We start from the raw sequence: 19,005 nt of genomic DNA on the forward strand, positions 1-19,005 counted from the left end.
TGCTGTTACTTCCTGTCAGACACCTCCTGTTCCTGTGGTGGAGTTCACATTAAGGTCGGAGTAGGTACAGTACTTCTGCTCAGGCTACACACGGCTCCAAACATTCAGGTTTTTTTCTGTCCTTGGATCTTTATGATGCAATATAGTGGGGATATATCAATATGGTCATCTCAGGCACAGAAGCCCCAGCCACCACATGTTCGAAGCTTCTTTTACTAATAGGAGCCAATCAGAAAGAAGTTTGCTTTAAGGGGGTGGAGTTAAAACAGCTTATTTAACAGAGTATGAACTGAGGGGCTGCACCGAGCCCCGGGCCCTGTTTCAGAAAGCCGGTTTAGTGCAAACTCTGAGTAAGTATACCCTGAATTAACGAAAACTCTGGGTTTTCGGTTTCACAAAGCAAGTTTAGATTAATTCTGAGTGAGTTACTATGACGACACACTCCGTGAAGCTAACCTGCCCCCTAGCAGGTTTACTTCAACTAACCCTGACCTTCTCCGCCTCTTTGTCGGAAACCTGACTGTAGGAAGTGTCAGACATGGTGCCCCTTCCTTGAAGAGCCAGTAGATGTTGAAGCCCAAATTCTCCGCAGAGCTCTCCGCCGGGAGAGAGTGATTAGAGCGTTTGGACATTTTATCATTTCTGATGATGATTTTCTGTGTGAACGTTACCGTTTTCAGCACAATCCATAATTTATTTGAATAACATCCTCAGGCCTTATATTGCTCATGTGACACATCGCGGACATTCTCTCAGTTCTGTACATATTATTTGTATTGCACTTCGTTTTTTGCAAACGGGAGCTTTCTGTATAATATTGGTGACGCTGAGCACGTTTCCAAGGCTACCGTCTGTCGGGCAGTCAGGAATGTTACAGTTGCACTGAAACGTCTCCTGTACTCGTTTGTGGTGTTCCCGGTCATAGACCCACAAGATTTATCAAAGAGGATTCCACAAAATTGCAGGTATCAGGATGAACAAAACTTAATTCATGATGTGGTGATACTTGAACTACTACTTAGATTTTACATTTATTTTCAGGGTTCCCAGGCGTGATTGGCTGTATAGATGGCACTCACATTCCATTCTGCTGCTTGAAGAGTTCCATTTCCAAAAGCATTTTTTTATTTTCTTGATCAAACAGGTCTTGTACAGCTGCTTTACAGGGAGCTATTGAAACACAGAAAATAGCATTGACATTCATAGTACATGCCTACTTAGGTTGGTTGTAAATCAGTGCTGAACATCTTACTGAGGAAAGGTTTGTTGGAGAAGTGGCTGGACCCTCTTCCTCTACATTTTTATATTTCATTTTACTTGCTGCCAGGAACGTTTGGGGCCTGTTGGGTTGCACATGCGCTCACATCACATCACAAAATAAAATGTATAAAATAAAAATAAAATGAAATATAATAAAATAACGTGTTAAATGGGTGGAAATCCTAGATCAATATTTAAATTAACACTCACGCATTGACTCTGTCGGCTATGTATTGCCATGCATGCTCCTTTCTTTTGCAGCTGAGGCTGTGTTACTTTTTTCCATAAAATTTGCATGTTATCGGCATATGCTGCCATCAGAATTTCGGCCTCAAGCGCTGTAAAATACATTGGCCGCGCCTTCTTTCCCTCCGTCTCCATGGTGACTCGCTTAATCTGTGCTCCACTAATCAGGGCTTTATGCGCGTGCTTAACTTGGGGTTAAAGCAACTCCGCGTTGATTGAACTAATTGTTATCAGCCTTTCTGAAACCGAATATTCCGAGTTGGACAGTTCGGGGTTACTCAACCCTGAGTATCATTTTTAACTCTGAGTTTTCTAAACCGGCTTTCTGAAACAGGGCCCAGGGTCCTGATAAAAATCTACACAAACAAAGGGAACCTCCCAAAGTAGGTTAACTTCATAGCGCAAAGAAATCCTGGCTCTAAATATTTATTAACATAACACTAACATTCATACAATGGTGGATGCGTCAGGATCTGTATCTTGCCCAAGGATACTTTGGCATGCAGACGAGAGCAGCAGGGATTAAACCACTAACCTTTCAGTCAGTGGATGACCTGCTCCACCTCCTGAGCTACCGCCATCCCAAAATGATGATATAAATGAGAAAGCGGGTTATTTCTATTTTGTCAGGAGAGGCTAGAGCCCTTTTCATATATTTTTTATTTAAGCACAAAGAGAAACTGTGAAAGTTGATCTAATTTGTGAGAATATCCCGGGAACACAGGGTTATGCATATACAAAGGAATAATTAGCTAGTCACACAGGTGAGGGCAAGGAGACAATTAACAACAGGTGAAAACAATCAAGAGACAGCGAGAAACAGGAAGTAAAAGCAAGAGATACAGAAAGAAAACCAATTACCAAAATAAAGCAAGAAGATGATGTCATCAAAATTGAAATAATAAAGTCAGAAAAGGAGTTTTTCTCTGATAAACTGACCTAATGAGACACTCCTCTGATGACATCTCTTTCCCCCTCTGGGTTGCATAAACTCATCTTTAATTCAGCATTAAATAAATTTGCTTTACCTCCAGTTTACTCGGTTCTGCGCCTCTCTGGTCTAACTTATGTTTTATTAAACAGTGTTTTTAAAGTTCTTCAAGTAAACTACTGCAGGTCATGAACTCTTACTGGGATCTATGACCTCTTTGCTCTCCCAGACCACCACCGCCCATGCATGTCCACAGCATCCAAACATCCACCAACCAAACATCAAGAGTTAATTCAAGATAAGAACAGATTCATCCGACTCTTTTAAAGTTAATGAAACGCTGATGTTTTAATGAATAAAAAGTTTGAAACACCAGTGTACATATTTTAATGCAGCCACATTCTCATTTCCTTTAATTCTCCCTCTGCTTCTCTATCTTCATCTTCTCGTCTTCCTCTCTCTCGCCTCCATCTCAGAGGGAAAGTAATCTGGGAAGCAGATATCTCTCACACTCTCCTGAATAATGAATGGGGCCTGGGAGTTCTCCCACACAGTAGTGCAAGGCCCTGATCAGTATGCCAAATACACGAGCACACATCACTGCTGTCACTTTAAAGCTCTTTAACTCCGCAAGTTTTGGACTCGATACGGCTCAAGTGCAGCTCGTCTGTTTTAGGGGGTGGATGACAAAGCGTCGCAGCCACATCGCCCGTGAAGCCCGTTCAGGTCCTGTGGTGTCACACCATTCACCTGTTTTTCAGGGTTCCTTGGAAATTGATAGATGCAAGCCTTTCTTGGAGCAAAGATGTACTGTAGTCCCCTTCATTACCGGCACCACCATACGAAGCACTTTGAAGGCTCTCGCCATGTGCATTGCCCCCCTCGCAGCTCACTCTTTATGGGCTCCAGTCTGGTGGAATTATTGATCGGGATCCCTCGAGGCGAGTATGGAGTTGAAGGGTGAGATGAGGTTGTGGGGATTTGTTAAGAGCGAGAGCTGGGAAGTAGTCTTATGTTCTCGCTGCAGCATGGCGCCCACCAACCAGCACTCACATCTCATCAGGGAAAAAGTTTTACAAAATCTTGTACAGATTTCACTCGAAGGTGCCAACAAATGAACTACACTGCAGAATTTAATAAGTCAGGCGAGTAAGACTAGTTTTTTTTTTGAGTGTACAGTACTTGATGAGGATAAGTCTCACGATATGTGTAAGTAAAAGCTCAACTTAACTTTAAGTTAAATCCAATAAATGCACATCTCATATTTCATGGCACGGTGGGCGATCATATGAACCATACACCACACAGCTACAGGAACACTAGTTTCATTAACATTTGAACAGCAACCCTGAACATGAACACTAACTGGGAGTCATTAAACATTACAGGAGTGTGAGTCACAGAAGCTGAACCTTTAAACACAAACACTGGAAACCACAAGGAAAATGTGACTAACGCTAAAGGATTCTGTGTAGTTACATTTGCAGACGAGCTCTATGTTTAGAAAAACGAGATCTGAAATATTAAATGTGTAAGTGGGCATGGAGTTCAGATAAACTCTAAAAAAGTAGTATTAATACGTTTAAGGCACACAATTGAATTAAATAAGTCTAATATTTTCATTAAAAAGTGTAACTGCCCTCTGCGTGGTTAACCTCTTAATCTTTGCCCCTTTACAGAACATTTCCAGCTACTGGGCATCCCCACATCCATCCCAGGAGTAGCTGGTTTGATTCAAAAAGAAATCACAATTTTTTAGCAATAACAGCTCTTTATCTCATCATCAGTGAGACATTAGAATTAGAATGATTCTTTTCTTTGGTTCCTTATTTCCAGGAGACCCAGTAGTACCACACTGGTGCTACAGAAATAAAACAGAACAGAGGAACACAGCTTGCCAATGAAGTCATCGCCACTGAGGTCTTTTAATGCTGTGCTGGAGACAGATGAATCATAGAGCTGTTTGTCCACAGTAACAGTAAAAGAGGTGTTTGTTCTTGACTCTATCGCCGACCTGTTAAGCCCATGTGAGTGGGAGAACAGCGTGAGACCTTTTCGTAGGCGTTTGTAAGTAGTTCCTGAGTCAAGGCGGAGAAACAGAGACGAGGCCTCCTTAGTCGAAAGGTGCTGACCTGCCAGGGGACATCAGACAGTTTCTTTGTTTGCATCTCATCTGAAAACATATTATTTAACGATTATGAAGAACTTCTTTCACTTTGATGTGGTATTTTTCGGTTTTATATCTTTGTTTGTGGGAAGTGCTCCATAAATGACATTGCTATTAGTGCTGATGTTCTTCTTTCCAGGTTACAGTGAGAGCACTGTTGTGGTTTAGATTAGGGAAAGATTGATGGATGCAAATTGTGGTCTCCAATATCAAAGTCAGACCCTTTGCATGCCTATCAACCTCTGACCTGTGAAACTTTACTCCTCGACAAATGGCATCATGGCTTCTTTTAAACATTTGATCTACAATGAGATGTTGTAAATGTCACTTTCCTGATGCTAGAGCTTTCTGGAACTTTGTCAAAATTGTATACTATTTCTCATCCTCCTAAACAGTTTTGGGGCTTCCAGTGTTGCCATCCAGGGTTAAGATTTTCTGTTCTGTTCTCATCATTTACAAAGTTTTGTAGAGATGAAAGCAGAATTATTACACCCCTTATAAAATGTAAAGTTTTTATCCAAAATTTCCCAAGTGCTTTTTTTTAACAGAACAAGAGATTTTAAAGATAACATATTACTTTTCTTTCAAAAGCATAACTTATTTCTATTTGCACACAATAACACATTTGCTTCAGTCAAAACAAAAAAAAAAAACCCAGTCAGTATTATTATCCTGTGAAAAACTGTTCAACTTATTGAGCCATAGCACAAACTATTGCTGTGCAATGATGCTTTAACTGCTTAAAGTAGAAAAAGCATCATGCCAAAAGCAAAACAAACCAGTTTAAACCTGAATAAAAGAAGTGTTCATGCAAACAAAACAGGAGATGGATATACAAAGTTGTCACAGCATTTCCGTGTGCCAAGAACTGGAGTGAGGAGCATCATTGAGAAATTCAAAGGGAGCCACACAGTACAGAACAAGTCTTCCATCAAAATAGAAGCATTCATTAAAAGATGAGTTTTATCTCTTATTGCTGCAACTGAAGCCACCATGCACAAGTTAATGTTACACGTTTCCTAAAGACAAAATCCAATTTGGTTTAAACATATAACAGAAACCAGCTCTGACCATCACCACGACGGATCTATCATAGATTAAAAAAACTGCACCAAGTTATTGTCTGTAATGTAAAGGAATGGAAACAACCACTGGTGCCCTGGATGTTTCATCTGTTTTCCGAGAATTCGCTCGAGGAAAATGCAGAACTTAACGGAACAAAAAATAAAAATATAAACGCAACAAGAAACCTGTATTATGTTTAAAATCCTCAATGAAAAAGGAACTGAAACACACCAGGGAAGACTAACAGTTGCAACGCTAAAGGGAAGACAGGACCATCAACAGAAAATTGGGAAGTGGGAACAGATTGCAAAAGAGGCACAGCTAAACACAATCATGACAAAACTCAATACAAGGAGCAACGATCAAAGTAAGAAGACAGTTAAACTAAACATGGAGACAAGAAAAACAAAACATAGCATCGGGAAATCAAGAATGATAACAACCAGACAAAGGACAAAAACTCAAATGAAAAGGTGTTATAATAATAACAACTCATCATAGGTAAAAACCCAATCCTCAAACCACAAGCATCCAAACTACATAAACTTAGAAATCCTAAACTCTCCTTTTAACCTGCACAATAATCCCTGGCTCAGCTTCTGGCCCTGATTCCTTTTGTGTTAAAATAATTTGATAATATGGTGATATTTTAACCTTTGAGGGTGTGTAATTCAGAATATATATATATATATTCATAATATGAGGTAAATATTTGCATGACTTCATTAAATATAATAAAGTTATTAATTCTAAGGGGGTCAGGCTGGAGGCAGTGATTGATTTTTCATAGACTGACCTGCTGGCTTCTTGACTCGGCTTTGGCTTCTTAATTCAATTCAGTTCAGTTCAGTTTTATTTATACAGCACCAAATCACAACAGCAGTCGCTTCAAGAAGCTTTATATGTAATGTAAAGACCGTACAATAATACAAAGAGGAAACAGAGAAAACCACAACAATCATATGACCCTTAGGAGCAAGCGTTTTGGTGACATTAGGAGGGAAAAACACCCTTTTAACAGGAAGAACTGTCAGTTATCTGTCACGACCGGTTGGGGTGAGGGGAGGAAGACAAGACAAAGACCGACTGTGGAAGAGAGGAAACTTGAAAAAAGTATGGTGGACAAACAGCATTGATCAAACAACTTTAGGTTCTGAAGAAGTTTTTGAAAATCCTTGACTAAATCACAGAAAAGCTTGTAAAAAAAAGCCCCTGTGGATATGTCCTAGGCTTAAAAATCATGAAAAACATACAAAGTGTCAAATTTCATGCTTAAACAACTTTTTTTTTTCACTTTCAAGATTGAAATATAAGTTCCCCTTCCCTTCACCTGGCTGTGGCTTCCCAGGGTGTATCACCTACTCCATTACTGACTTCTGACCTGTCTGTGGGGGGGGGAATCATCTCCCCCTCAGGAGTTAATTAAGTATCACATTATTAACATTATTTATCTCCCTGTTGCTCATTATACTGGCTTTGTGTGGGTAAATCATAACCAGTCTGCTGCTTCTCACAAACCTGAAAATTATTAGGTAGGTCTTCCCTCGGGCGACTGCACACACACACACACACACACACACACACTTTGTAAAATCCCATTATGTGTACACACAGTATTGTTTACTGTGGGAGCAGACTTTTGTGCACTAAATTCCCACGTGTTCATACACATGATCTTTACCACACACACACACACTGAGTCTTTGCTTGGCCCATGCCAGCTCAATTACAGCCCTCTTGTAGCACACTAATGTAAAGGAGAAGTCCCTGTGAGTGTGTGTGTGTGTGAGAGACTGTGTGTGTGTGTGTGTGTGTGTGTGTGTGGGCAGGGCAGAACAGGCCCAGGGCCAAGCAGACAGACAGACAGACAGACAGACAGACAGGCTGGGCCGGTATATATTTACCCGAACCAAGGGGAGTGGAAGTGAGGGATTAGTTACACTAACAGAACGCTGAAGGAGAAGGGACATAATACATGGATGACTGCAGGCTGTGAGTGTTTTACTTGTGCCTACTAGATTTACAGATTTTAATTTCAATTACAATTCTGGAAACAATCTAATCAGGATAAGTTTTGCTACCAAGATTGTTTCGTCTTGTCTTATAAATCAAGCACACCCCTTTTTTGTCCACAGCTTTTGCCGTGATTGCTAAAACTAGCTTGAGTTTTATTTTCACAACAGTTGGCTCCTGCGTTGGCTCCTATAAGATAAAACAATATAATATTAAAGAGAAAACCCCAACAATTAAGAGGGTTCCCCCTGAGCAGTGATGGTAGAGAGGAAGAACTCCCTTTTTTAACAGGAGAGGCCACCGGCAGCAGAAACACAATCAGGTCTAACATATTTATTTAACCCCCTATACCCCAGAACAACTGCAGTAAGCTGTCTGTGTATGAAAATATTTTAGTTTTTAACATATTCCAATATCAGCACTTAACAGTGAATCAGGATTAAAAAAATGGAGATTTGCCGAGTCACCGAGTCACCTCAAAGAGGACGGTCAAAATAAAAATGTACCAGTCTCAAATAATCAAATACAGTTTGAAAGAGCTACTTGTTATCTTTAAATTAGATCTACTTTGTCATTAGCACTTCGTTCTTCAGATTCTTCTGGAGTTCTCAGGAACCTGGAACATTCCAATAAAATGTTATTGGTGTAGAATCGGTTAACATCCACACTGAATGACCCCAAGATTCCTTACAGTGTTATTGGAGGCCAAGGTAGTGCCATTCAGAGTAAGCATCTGTTTGGACATCAAACATTTCTGGGCAAAGTGAAATAAGCTGAACAGGCCTTTCTGTGTTTTGGCAAGGGAGCTCTTAATCAACATGGTCGACTTGTAATGGTGATAGTTATTTCCGAGTTGCTTGGAGTCTCTCGCATAGCGTCGGATGTGCCACCCGAGCTTCACCCACCATCCAAGCACTTTCAGTGTTCAGTGAGAGTAAAAAAGCACTTTATAAGTATCAGCCTGCTTCAGGCCATCAGCAACTGACTGCTTAAAGACATTCTTTACAGTCAAAACTGCATGATATTGTTATATTAAAGACTAATTATGGAAAAATAACTGAGATTATAATATTGACTAAATAATAATAACAAAAAAGGTGTCCCTAATGGAGAGAAATAGTGTTATCTGTGTGTGTGTGTGTTTCCAGGTGTGGCCTGCTGCTGTACTATGGGGGGTTTGGCAGGTTTTGGGTTGCTGTTTGTGTTTCCCGTCAGTCATGCCCTCAAGGAATTTCTGATCCCGCAAGAATTCATACATTTTCCAAAGAAACTTAAAGCACGTGCACGTTTTCTGCTGCAGCACCCGCAGCACTCAGCCAAAGACAGATGAAGGTTAAAAGCCTTTTCTGTAAAAGCCCAAACAAAAGTCCTTTACCTTATTCAGTTTCAAACAGTAGTTGGCTTGACAGCTGACTGACTCATTGTTTCATAGGACTTTTATAGGTTTTTTTTATTTCTGCTATTAAATAAATGAATCAAATTCAGGTCTGCTTTTAGGAGCTAAATGTTTGCTCTTAAGTCTCTATAATGTGGTATAAAAATCTTAATCCATGTTTACCCTGCTTAATAAAGAAATTTAGCCAGTCTGGAAGTTCATAGGTCGATAGAGGGCTAAACAGGAAACGGACCTTTATTGGCTCAAAAAGATAAAAACACACGTCTAACAAGGAAATCAAAAAGGAACCAAAAACCTGAGCTCGAGTAATACGAGAACACATGAAACGCAAGCCAATGAACAGGCAATCAATCAAACTTTATTTGTACAGCACCTTTTGTGTAGGTTAGTTAAGTTCAAAATTCTTCAGAGAAGAATGAAGAATGACAAGTCATCAAGACAGCGAACATATAATACCCAACGAGAAACAATTTAACCTCTTCAGCCCCAAGGGGGTTTCTGAGCTTCCTGCTCGAAAATGCAATGCCTAAATTAAATTGATTATTTCTCTGCAATTACAAACTCTGTCCTTACAATCTTGGTATCAAAATGAAGCTAACACTTGGGACATTTAATCAGAGGTGTAAATATTAAAGCAGATATTACTGTGTCAAAGTTACTGAGACTGGAACACAGAAAAAGTAAGTAGATTTTATTCTCGCCTAATTTTTTTTTGTAATTTTTAGCATATAACCCTTTCAAAAATATGGCTCAGATCATATTTGGTTCCAGAAATCCAGTAACAGTAACCAACATATAAGCATAATCTATGCAAAGATTTGTGTTTCTAAAGTAAAACAGTGAAAAACTACAGCCCTGTCAATATATGAATATCCAGACATTGTACAAAAATGTCCAATTTTGGCACACAATTGGACACCATGCCAGTTAATTTTTTTAGGTATTAAAGAGCAGAAATTAATAAATTTTATTAACAGGCCTAAAAATACTTTATTTTAAAATATATTTTTGAAGAATTAACCACACATTTACATGTAATGCCCCTTTTCTGCTGTGCGCTTCATTGGCCTCTGGTCCTTTAAATTCTGATGGGCTGTAACCTTGGTTTCTTTTGGTCAATTTGCATGATTGACACCTCTTTTTAATCGTTTTAGCCAATAGATTCAAAGTAACGATGCCACGTTCACGTCACTTCAACCAATCAGACGTTGTAATGCCAAAACCCACGTGTGTCCAAATTTATTGCATGTGGCGTCTGTCCAGTCACGTGTCTGTAGGTGGGTCTAAAATGGAGGTTGTTGACGGAAAAACGGCTCTGATGCGGCTAGGTTGGCATGGTAACTACCTGCTATCGTGGCTACCGGCTACCGGCGAAAATAACGGAGGAAATCGGGACGGTAAGCCAATTTCTGTGGTAGCGCATTTGCGCAGCTGTGTTTTTGTGGTCTTCTTTTGCGGCTAATTCAGTGAATTTTGGTCTGATCGTGGTCAAACTTGCTGTGTGCAGTCAGTGATAGCCCTGGAAGCTAACCAGCCTATTTTTAACCGGTTATATGAAGTGTGAAGAATTTCTGGTTCGGTTTCGCGTGTTTAGCGAACTTCTGCGCATTTACGTAACTGCTCGTTTAATCACGGCTTGTTTTCGGTGTGTTTGGTGGTTGTAGAAATGGTTTATATGACATTTTAGCTGAGATTCTGAGGTTTCTGTGGATACCACACATGTCTGGATTCATATTTCTCAACCGGCGTTATAACCGATTAAACGTGATCTCCTCCTTTTTTGCCCCCAATGCCGGGGGCGTGGGGCTGAAGAGGTTAAATAAATTCAAAAGACAAAAAATAGTTTAAATGTAACAAAATGAAGAACAATTACAATTTATTAAAGTGCAACACTAAATATGTTAGAAACACAAACTATACAAAACGTAATAAAATAATGAATAAACTTTAATGACCAAGAGGAAGACAGGACTACATAAACACAGAGAGAAAGAACTAAAAAGGAGGGAAAGAGACAAAGGCAGGAAGCAGAAAACTAACTTTCAAAGTAAAACAACAAGGAAGTAACCAAAAGACAAAAAACACTGAAACACAAATACACTGAAACATGATGAGAGAAACTGAGAAACACAAAAGCATGATTACAAAAAAAACCAATAGAAACAGGTAAAGAGAAGAGATGCCTCTACAATCAGCTACACACAAATGGAGATCCTGAAGAGCAGTGAAAGCAGCCAGTCAGCCTCCGTGACCCTCTAAGTGAGAGATGGATGATGTGGGGGGCCAAAGGGCCTCTGGGCCAAGCTGGTGTACCGTTGCAATACAACTCTTACAATAAGAAAACACAAAACACACACATTTCCAGGTGTGTGTGCACACAGGCGTGACGACACACAAAATGAAGCGAGGACCCTCCCTGTGCTCAGTGCAGATTGTTCCGCTTAGACTTGGAAGTGTATTTGTTGGTATTAGACGAGGGTTTTATTTTTAATAGGCTGTCTGAGACTGACAAATTAGACCGCGCTCACATTTTACAGTGCCACAAGCTGCCATTTTCCAGTGTCATGATTTCCACATCCTGGAAGTGTCCGCTGCCCTTTTACCCAAATAATCACCTCAGTGTTCATCAGGAAGGGATCCATAAAAACTCAGTCAGGAGTTAATGAGTGCCTGGGCAGACTCATACACGAGTCTGGCACATGAGAGCAAGAATTAAGACACACATGGGCAAAAACGCAAGCTTTTAGGATATTACTCACACACTGTTATAATCCAGAACTGTGGAAGTTCAAGAATTAACCGAATTTAAAACTTGGTCTACTTAATACTGTCTCAGACATATGGATATAAATATCCATTTCTATCCATACAGTGAAAATCTGTCCCTCCTAGGCCTGATTATTGGACCTCAAGGTAAGTATTTATATTTTTGTGAGGGCCTGAAGGGTTCACTGATGTCACAAACATTAAAAGATTTGTATTTGCAGTTTTGGTTTTTATGATTTTCAGGTGCCATATCAGATGATGCTCTGTTTTCATAAAAAAGATGCTATATTTTTATGAAAGGTCAATATTTGGATTGACTAAGCCAATATAATGAGTTGGGTTTTTTGTTTAATATCATTTCAAACACTGTTTTGAATTGAGTTAAAATGATAAGTCAATTCAAAACAGTGTTTAAAATGAGATTAAGCAAAAAAGCCAAATTTTGACTTAAGACAAAATTAAGTAACTATAAAGTGACTAAAAAATATGAGTTAAATATTCAGAAATTGAGATAAAAAGCCGCAGTTTCAGTAAATTATGACATTTTAAGTGTTTAAGTATGCATTTTAAATGGAAAAATCAACACTAATTAGATTTACTGAACCAATATTATAAAATATAAAATTGTGTTCAAAACTCAAAATTGCAGCTCTGTGTAAAAATGTGAAACAATTTTGGGCTCACTGAGTTATAGACGTAGAGTGAATTTTAGCCTTAAAACTGGCAAACATGGGAAAAAGTTACATTTCTAATTTTAAAAACGACAATTTCAAATTCAAAGGCCAACATTCTGACTTTCAAAAAAAATTTCATGTGAAAGTAACAAAAATGGCTCAACTGTGTTAAATAGTCAAAAGTGTCACATGAGAAGAAGCCTCACATTTGACTTAGAACAAAATTATGGGACAACAAGTAAAATTTTATTTACTATGCCAATATTATACTGTCAAAATAATGTTAATATGGCAAAAAAAAATCAATTGCATATTAATATTTAAAAGTATTAAATAAAAAAGTCAATATTATGACTTAAATGTCAATTTAAAAAAAAAAACGTGTTAAACAGACAAAAATATGAGGTTATAATTGACAATTTGGACTGTGTGGGACAAATGACCTATATGAAATAAAGTTAGGACACACATGGATATTTTTTAGGATATGAATAATCAGTGTGAGTCAGTTGGTTAAACAGCACTCTGTATGGTAATACATTACTGAAACGCTGCTATAATTCAGGACTGTGGCATACAAAATGTGTGCTTCTTCTAACATATTAGAGATCGGGGTATAGTAACCGTCTATTTCTGTGCCTTAAACCACAATATGCACAAATGTGTGCCCTACAGATAATTACTCAACCTGAGGGTGACTTTGTTAAGGTCAAAAATGGTTCATTTATTGTTCCCCAGCAGCAGAAAGTTTCCTTTAGATTTTAATCATGTTGTGTCAGGAGGCAGTCTGTGTTCAGCGGCTGAAAAACGATATGAGTTTAAGTGGGGAAAAAAACTGATGCATGGAACATATTAGATGATAAAATTATAGGTTTCCTTTAATTAAAGATTGAGGCACTAAAACATCTCCCCAAAGAGCTCTGAGGACTAAAGAGGAATAAATAGGAGAAGTTTTATATCGTTGATGTGCTGAAGGACCTTAAATCTGTTTTTGGGTCAGGCAGGAAAAATAAATATGAGGAAAAGAGAGAACTTGAGGCTCATAATGTCTTTCCCTGAGGAGTTTGGTGGAATTACATAAGCTGTGGATGGTTGGGCTGTTTGCCTGAAAAAGATCAACAATGTGAGACACGTCATGTCATAATAACCTCAAGGTTGTAGCTGCTACTGTACCACGAAGTGATGTCTGATCCAGACTCCCCTGAGCCCTCCTGAACTTGCAGCCCCCCCAAATGAACTGACAGTGTCATTTGATCGTGTTGGGCTGCCGGCGCTTACGGTAACAGTTTGTTAAAGTTACTGCACAAACTGTTCTCTGCCATTTTATTATCAGGCCGAAGAGAAGTGGTGAGAAGGTGAGAAATGTCAGGGATCAGTGTGCCTCCTAATGTAAGTCAGCGATTTTCAACCTGAGGACAAGCAGGGCGGTTTTAGTGAGTACTCAAGAGTCTGGGAAAGCAAGACTTTCACATTTTATACAACAATGTTTCAGGAAATCCAAAATTTGGACTTATCCCAAATATGAGGTTTTACCTCATATTTTTTAATTGTTTAACACATAATTGTGAATAGTAAAGGCCTAATTTGGTCAGGATGTAGTTTCTTTATACAATATTCCCTAAGTTGAACCTTTAATGACCTTATTATGTAATTTGTCAAAATAACTGTATGTTGACCTTTCATCTTCTAATTTTAGCTCAGTTAAATAACAAAATTTTAAGATTTGTTTTACATTTCCGTATGACATAATATTTATATTTATTTATATTATTTTGTTTACATTTGTGTAGAACTTTAACTAAAACTTTTATGTCATGATTTTGATATTTGACATATAATTATTAGCATAAATATTCATACAATGTTGATATAGTGAGAAATTTTCTTATCTTTTATATCAAATTATTAAAGTTTTTTCTTGTTGTTGTTGCAATTGTAGCATTATTTTAATGTTCTACAATTTTTCAATTTGAGTGGTTTATGCATTTACTCAGGTAAAATTTGTTACTCCAACTCCATCCAACCAGCGACCTTTCAATTACTAATATTCACATTTAAATTTGAAACCCTGAAATGTACGTTTTATCACTTTACTGCCTTTTTTAAATGCATATGTTTTAAGTCTTTGCTTACATTTTTGACTTTAAGTAAACATTTTCATGTTTTACTGTAAAAAAAAATCACTTTAACTTGAAAAGTTCAAATAAATTAAAATTATTATTTTATATAATTTCATTATTTAAAAAATATTATTATTACTTTTGATTAGTTTGGCATTTTCATTCATTCAGATTTATTTTCTTTCATTCACACGTTTAACCCAATTTTGAAATGTGGTAATATGAAACTTCAATGTGAAACTTTTTATTGTTGACTTGCCGAATCAAGACTCTGTTTTGAGCTAAACTTTTTACTTTTCAAAAGATAACTTTAAACTTATTACTGATATTTTTCATTTTTAACTCATTATATTTACTTTAGAGTTAAAATTTCTGCTCACTTACCTGCAAGTACATAATTTTAATAACCCTTTTTGTAACATTTCACATTATTTTAATGTTTTAAAGCCAGGCGTTTAAAATTCCTCCTTATAATACTGGCTTCATAAAGTTAACCCTTTCAGTACACAATTGTGATAGTTACATTTTAATTTCATTTTTAATTTTATTTCTTACGTTAAACTAATATTGGCTCAGTAAATTAAACCTTTGACCTTTCATCCTATAATTTTGACTCTTTAAAGCATAATTAGAGTCTTCAACACTTAAATTTAGCTTTTAAGCCATAAGTTTAGGTTTGAATATTTGCACGATTATTTAAAATATATATTTACTCGCTTTTTTTCCCTGTGATTTTGACATGTTGAATAAGAATTTGGAATTTTAACTTATACATTTTACCTCATCTTACTTGATACTATGTATAAATAGATTTTTGACTTTTAACACAAAACTAAGTTTTATATACACTTTTGGAATTTTGTAAATTTTGATCCAGAGTTTTAAACGTTTAAAACATACCACTGACATATTTATTTACTATGCGAGCATGGAAACATTTATTAGGACCTTACTTTTTAACCTACCTCATATTTCATTCAAAATTGGAGTTTCATGAAATGTAATTACCAAATCTTCATGCTGAATTGGTAAAGAAAAATGTTAACATTGAACTCAAAACTGACTTTTTATGTCTTTTTAACAGCACCTTACATTTTCATACATATGTTTTACTCATTTCTTCTTTTTAGTACCTTCACTTTTTGTCAGTATTCTCTGCACTGGTGGACAGTGGCTATCTGCTGTTCCATTCATCAATCCGTCAGCACGCTAATTCTGTCTAATCGCCCTCCAAGCTCCCTGCATGGCTCTGGTTATGTTGAATGGAGGAATGCGAGGTGTCCGCCTGCCGAAAGATTCGCTCGCCGCTGAGATTAAGCATATAGGAGTGTGTCTGTAAACAGGACTTTGGCGCTCACCACATGATTAGAAAATAGTTTCCTTCTGCACAGACGCTAATCTCTGCTGCCAAAGCCAACCGCTAGACTGCTGCATGATTGCTCAGGACATCACACACTATCAAAACATTATGATATCACACACACACACACACACACACACACACACACACACACACACACACACACACATACATACACATATGTTTTACAGTACATATCCTGCTGTACTTTCACAGTATGCCTGTCTGACTCCTCTGCAGTTCCCTTCATCCTTCACACATCACTGCTGCTGCTTTACATCTTAAAATCTTCACTGCAGTCTCATCATTTCCACAGATCGTCTCATCCTGGCAAATAATACATTCTCATACCATCTACGAGTCAGTGGTGAGAAATGCTTCTTTGTTAGACTCTCAGAAATGTCTCATCCAGCAGCCATACTTGGAACATCGCAGCAACAATAACTGCTCCTCATAATTTAAATGCCTCAGGTAATTTAAGAGCCCAGAGTGGGTTTAATACCTTGTCAGGTGATGTGCTGACGTTCTGTATTTGAACTGCCATCAGTCAGGCTGTTTGTGAACTCGTGCTCACAGTCGGCCCGCACGATGGCATGCGTCACACCTCATGAATTAATCCTAGCAGGCAGATGACAGGAGATGGGAGCGAGGCTGTCAGAGCTATAATACAGAGTTGTGATTGACAGGTACAGTATTTGAAACCGACACAAAATCAGCTGCTGCTTCTTTGAAAAGTACATACAGGCTTCCCAGAAAGAGATTCTGCTGTTTTCAAACCAGTTTAGGATTCCTCAGCTTTTGGCATTGTCTGAGATCAGCCTCACAAATGAATACAATCTCCTTCAAATACTTCTTAAAGCACTTTTATATGGTCCCCCTGCCTTTTAGCATTTGATTATTGTCCTTCACTTGTTTTGTCTGTTGTCTATGATTCCACTTTTTAGTTTTTCAGGTGTTTGTTTTAAGTCTATGCAAGACAGAAAACTATTAAACAAACAAACAAAAACTACATATGCTTTGTAAACTACTTGTGCTTCCTGTTTCCTCAGTAATTCCTTTTATGATTAGAGATGCGTAAACATGCTTTTAACTGATGTTAAAGAGACCCTCAATTACCCCTTTTAGCCTCTTCTTTTATACGCAGAGTACAAGGTAACATAACAGGATCTTATTATAGCAATGCAAGAGATACACACATAATTACACACGATTTCCATTAGCTGCTGTTTTTGCCATGTAGCTTATTTTAGCTACTGAGGGGGTCCTGCTAGCTTTTTTTAAGGTGCTATGCCTCCGATTCCCAATTACAGCTATCAAAATACTATCACTGAAAGCACGATTCAGTATTTTTTTTAACGAATCATATACTTTTTTACTGTCAGTTTGTCTCTGTCAGCTTGTGGAATGACATGCGAGTCAAAGACTTGTATTAAATTTCCTGCAAAATTCGAAAATGTGACACTAAGGCTTACAATCTTAACATATTAACAACTAAACAGATTTTTTTCCTAAAGTAATTTATCAGAAAGATGTGAAAATGATGTATGTGTTATTGTGTGAACCAGTGTTAGATGTGTATTACTGAGGAGAACAGACAAAATGACTCATCTGCAGACTTTGACAGGACAGTAAACTAGTTTAAATAATGGCATAAACCCATCACTTTTTATAGTTTACACTCATTTTTATAGAAATTTATCAAAAAAGTAACAGTTCAGAAATTATTTTTAAACAATGTATTACTGAACCATTGCAGTACTAACAACATTGCTAGAAAACATACATTACAAATGCAATTAAATGCTTTGTATGATAAATCATAGCATTTGTAACAAACTGACTTGTGTTTGGACGTCTTTCATAGACTTAAATGCGCAAGGACGCCCGTGTCCAGCTGGCGGCCATGTTGATGTATCCTTTCATTGAACAGCACTAACCAATGCAGCGTTTTCATGTAAATATTTATGGGAAAGGACTACGCAGAGTGTATGGCACAGCTTGTTAACATCAGTGGGATTTAGCTTGTTAACCCTGACCTACTGTCGTCTCTCCCACTGGCCAACATGACTCCTGTATGAAGAGCGACTAAACTAACCTTTTCTGATGAAACTGATCAAAGCACTGCGGCGCGGGAAGAACCAGCGAGTTCAAGTTGAGTTCTCGACTATTACTTCAGAGGTTAAGAATAAATAAAGCCCAGTTTATCCTTAAAAAGCAGCAGGCATGAGCTGACGTTACATCCACCGCTGAGCTAACGCAGGAACCTTTCAGCCCCGTCCATCGTGCACGTCCTCACCTCCTTCCTGCCCTCCTGCTTTGCCTCGTCGTCACACCTCATTCATCCCTGACCCCTGAGGCGGTGCGTCAAATTGTGGGGTCAGAGGTCAGCTTTTGAGCCCTCTGAGAGGCCGGTGATGTTTTGTTTTCATCAAAGAACAACTGAACGTGTGTGTTGTGTTAAAAGGGACAGGATTTCTTTCTTGTTTTTTAAACGACGCTGGAATGGAAATTGCCATGGAAACTCAGAGAGAAGTAAGGTTGATTTTGTGGTACGCCGTGCCCGTAACTAATGACACGCCTCGAGCGTTATTTCCTAATATAGCCACAGCCGGGAATAACATCGCTCACTTTTCTCACGTGAAATTGCACTGCTGGGGGCGTATACTCCGTTTTCATGCAGTCCACTCATCGAAATGCACAAAGAAGACAATCCAACTCACATGTGTACTTTTATCTCCAACACTATTCTTCTAAACCTCAACATGGAAACTTAATTAATCTGATAACTCCCTGCTTCGAATGCAGGATGAGGATGTCCAAACCTGTTCAGCGAAGTGCTCTGTCTCTTCTTAAATGCTGCTTTATTTTTTTTTTTGGAGGTAGGACACCGTGACTCACACACAAAGCGCCGTGAAAGGCTTATCATGATTGATTGATAAAAAAGACATGCAGAGCAGAGAGCTCGGCAATCATTTGCTTTAATTAAAAATCAGAAATGCTTGATTGC

At 38.1% G+C, this 19,005-nt stretch overlaps 1 long non-coding RNA gene across 2 annotated transcripts; it reads right to left on the minus strand.

The window, feature by feature from the left end:
* Positions 1-4,087: 4,087 nt before the first annotated feature.
* Positions 4,088-18,549, minus strand: LOC120433454. 2 transcript variants are annotated; one of them, XR_005608572.1, is made up of 3 exons: positions 18,094-18,549; positions 16,501-16,616; positions 4,088-4,569 (listed from the first exon to the last, which is right to left on the minus strand). It is a non-coding gene; the product is annotated as an uncharacterized LOC120433454 (long non-coding RNA). The 2 variants fall into 2 exon arrangements; XR_005608571.1 differs by lacking the exon at positions 4,088-4,569 and adding an exon at positions 15,376-16,093.
* Positions 18,550-19,005: the final 456 nt, after the last annotated feature.

This window comes from Oreochromis aureus, linkage group 16 (assembly GCF_013358895.1).
Source record: "Oreochromis aureus strain Israel breed Guangdong linkage group 16, ZZ_aureus, whole genome shotgun sequence".
NCBI classification, from domain to species: Eukaryota; Metazoa; Chordata; class Actinopteri; order Cichliformes; family Cichlidae; genus Oreochromis; species Oreochromis aureus.